The sequence below is a fragment of the Dipteris shenzhenensis genome, chromosome 26 (genome assembly GCF_047967505.1).
Source record: "Dipteris shenzhenensis isolate YYH24624 ecotype China chromosome 26, Dip_SZ_1.0, whole genome shotgun sequence".
Lineage (NCBI taxonomy): Eukaryota > Viridiplantae > Streptophyta > Polypodiopsida > Gleicheniales > Dipteridaceae > Dipteris > Dipteris shenzhenensis.
The window spans coordinates 21,732,550-21,736,721 of NC_141621.1; positions in this window are offsets into that span (position 1 = coordinate 21,732,550).

Sequence of the window (4,172 nt, forward strand, 5' to 3'; positions counted from 1 at the left end):
CATGCTCAACACAAGCTACAAAATCATAGCCAAGGCTCTAGCATTTAAGCTTAAAAGAAAGCTTTAGGTTTGGATAAGGGAAGATAACAAAGGCTTCATCATAAGTATAAACATTTTGGAAGCCATAATTACTCTGTGGGAGGGGATGGAGCTAGTAGTGGAGGAAGGTCAGGACATATGCTTCATAAAGGTGGATTTTATAAAGCATATGGCAAGATGGAATGGGGCTTTATCATTCAGAACTTGTATGATATGGGGGTACAACCAAGGTTAGGAGTTACATTGAGACTCTTCTCACAAACTGTAGAGCCAAGGTAGAGGTAAATGGATTCACCTCAAATCCATTCACCTTGAAAATGACCGTTAGACAAGCCTGTCTTTTGTCCCCTTTTCTCTTTGCAATGGCAAAAGATGTATTGGGATGGCTCATTTAGGATAAACAGATAAAGGAGAAGTAAGAGGCATGCATGTGGACAACAAGACCCAACTATTATGTGTGCAGTTTGTAGTTGATACTAACTGCTGTCCACACAATGACGAGGTGTCAACAGGGTCAATTCTGGAATGCTTAGACATTTTTTGCAGAGCCTATGGTACTCAAATCAACCATAGCAAAACAAGGGTGTATCGTACCAAAAGCCCGATTCCTAGGAAGCGCAGGGAAATTACGTAGAGTTTTGATGTTTTGTGAGCTTTCTATATGTGGAAGAATGATTTCCAAGTTGTATATTTGTTATGTTTCTCTACTCCACGAAGTCTAGCTCTCAGAGTTCTTGTAATTGCTATGATATTAGCTTTATAAATAAACAAAAACCCTCCCCCCTCCCCCAAAAAAGAAAAAAAAGAGAGACATCAATCCTGTTTGTAACCCACTTTTCATGTTAAGGCTATGGGCAACATGTGAAAAACTCTCTCGAATGCCATAGCAATATATCTTCCATTCCATAGTTTTATAAAAAGACAATTTGGAGAGTAGTAGTGTAGTATCGGAGTAAAGGGGGAGGAAATGAGAAGACCACATCATGAGATGAAAACACCATCATATCTGTTGACCGTAAGGCAAGTATATCACCCCATGAACTATTGATTAATTTGATAGTACAAGGTAGCCTCCTTGTCCAATAGCCCCATCAAAAATTGCAAGGCTCTAACATGATGCCAGAAGATTAAGCCAATAGGCTTGTCTTGAACTAAGCAATAATGATAATCATCTTGACTCATGGAATACCATCCTAAAACAAAATATGAGCCTAATAGGCACACATTCCTCCATCCATCTCCATGCAAATGGGTGGCTTTTTGCTTTATTTGGGTGCATTTTAGAATGTAGAACTCCACATTATATTTTTATCATTATCTTTCTTTGCATTTACAATAATATCACTTTCAACTAGCAAATTACTAAGCAAATCTTCACATCCCTCACAACTAGGTCCAACAAGTAAATTCTCATCAAGTGATTTGCCATCAATAGGATGTCCACTTCTCATGGCAGTTGTTGACACAAGTTCTCCATATCATGCATAGATGCATGACAAAAGCAAGGCAATATCCTCATCCTTATTTGTGTAGTACCATCCTTCACAAAACCACACACACTATGTAGGAATCGACGCCCTTCAATTCCTTGTAATAAAACTAATCTTTATCTCCTAAAATACTCATGTAGCATCTGGCAATTCAGTTATGTACTAAAATCATTTTTGTATTATATAAACTACTATATAACATTTTTGTAGTAGTAGTTGTTGATCTATCACCGCTCCATACAAGTCATGTATATAAATAGTAGTCTGTTGGATTACTAGTAGTCATTGTCATTCCACTCCAACCATATCTCTGACATAATTGTCTATAAGAGAGCTGCACGTATGGCAAGAAGATGCTCCAATACAATCTACATGTAGGTGAAGCGTGTCTTAGATGGCCGAATGATATCAAGAGTGCTATGCTCTATGGAAATAGCCAATGCCTTTAGCTTCTTTTTTAAATGAGGAGATAATGGTACTAGCATTAGCCGATGCGTTTGGCAGCTTCTTAAAGAAAAGATAATGGTACTGGCATCTTGCATAATAGTAGCAATCCATGGAAGCTTGTCAATGTCCTCTATGAGGAGATATACTCAACAAGCTCTCCCTTCCTCACACATTACTTGCATTATCTGTGAATGACCTGGGCAACATTCTCCATACCCACCTCAATATAGCTCACGCAGTGCTGAAAGATAACCTCTCATGTAGTGCTAATACCGAGCTTAACTCTATCTAGAGTCTCAACAAGTATGTGCCAAGGTATGATGAGACTAATATAGTGATAATACCATTTCCAAATGCCACTCCAACCATTAGATAGAATGCTACAACCAAAAAAATTTACAGGCTTTCTTGATGGGATCAAGAGCTCTGTTGATCCTACTTAACTCATCGTCAACCCTAGAGCTGCACATCACCTCCTAGGTGACCCTTGTCCATGTGTCTATAGGTCCCACAGCTGCAACTTTCTCAGTCATTTTCTTCCATTGCAGAATTTGTAAAACATTGAAAGAAAATTGGCTCTTGGCCCTCACTGCAGCACAGCAGCCTATAGCCTTCACAGTTTGAACAGGTCATAGGACCGAGGTGACAGCACAGCCTCCATGGCAGCTTCAACAACCCTGGAGCAACCAGTGTGGAGCATTCTTGACTCTTGCAGCTTGTTGCCTTATATTCCAGTTCACAGTGCGCACTTCAGTTTTATTTGCAATTCGTGCATGCAATTGGCCCTTACCTACAGCCCACTGCCGAGCGCCTTCTTGCACTTTTAAGTTTGAACAGCTGTCAACATTGAGCAACATGCCTAAACGTGTGATCCCTCTTTGGACTGCCCAAACTGCTATCATTTACCCAAATCCTTTTAAGTGGGTCAAGTGCAAAAGAGTGGCAATGCAACTATTGTGGAGAGCCTTTCATGTACTCTGTGAGACGATTGATTCACCATATATTTGGCCTTAGGGACAATGGCATTTGCTTTTTTGTGCGCCTCATTCCTTGGATAGAGCTGCACAAGAGAGTTTAATGTTGGATGAGGCCATGCTCCGAGGAGTTTGCAGATTCTACCGCTCTTGGTGAGTCTTTCCAGGCAGAGAAGAGGGCTAAAATAGCTCAGCCTAGCCCTTCTCTTGCACCATCTTCATCTAGAGACACTATGGCTACTAGTATGGGGAAGCATGGCACTATACCAACTATATTAACTTCCAAGAGTTGGTGTTAAGAGCAGCAATGCATCACAGGTATTAAGATTTTGCAGGATAATGATTGATGTTCATGCAAGGGGGGTAGCATGAGCTGCAAAAGAGGCAAAGCAAGCCCAAAACTCACGTGATTGCAAGCGAGAGTGTTGAAGTAGATTGCGATTCACACTGCACAGTTTTCTACACTGGTTGCTCCAGGGTTGTTGAAGCTGCCATGGAAGCTGTGCTGTCACCTCGATCCTATGACCTGTTCAAACTGTGAAGGCTATAGGCTGCTGTGCTGCAGCGAGGGACGAGCCTTGTGCTCATGCAAGGGGCGTAGCATGAGCTGCAAAAGAGGCAAAGCAAGCCCAAAGCTCACGTGATTGCAAGCGAGAGTGTTGAAGTAGATCGCGATTCACAGAACGGTGCAAGAGAAATGAGCACGACGGCAGGTTTGTTTAAAGTGCACCTAACTTTTTCTTAACTGTAAAATCCCTAAAATGTACCCTTGTGGCCACCAATATCATGCTCAATTGGGCTAGTTCATGTCAAATTAGTAAAAGAAGACTCTAGGGACTTCTCACAGGCATCTACAGCCTGTGGCCATGCTATGGGCTGCGCCAACAGTCCGTGGCCATACAGGTGCCATGTAGGCAGCATGCAGGCACCCCGGCAACAGACAGGCACCATGCCAGCAAGTGCCATGTCAGCGCTATATCAGCAGCCACATGGCAATCGGACAGCACAGCAGACCCGATCCCAGTCGGGACAGACCAGGGGTCTTGGACGGTGAGATCCAGCCCTTGGTCTAGAAAAGGCAGTCCCCCTTGGCCTCATTCATCATCCACCTTCCAGGCTATTAATGGCAAATTCAGCTCCATCCAGCAGAAGTCTACAGGTAGGATCAGGGCAGGATAGGCAGCAGCAGACCAGCAGCCTCCCCGCACCATCTCCAGGGTTC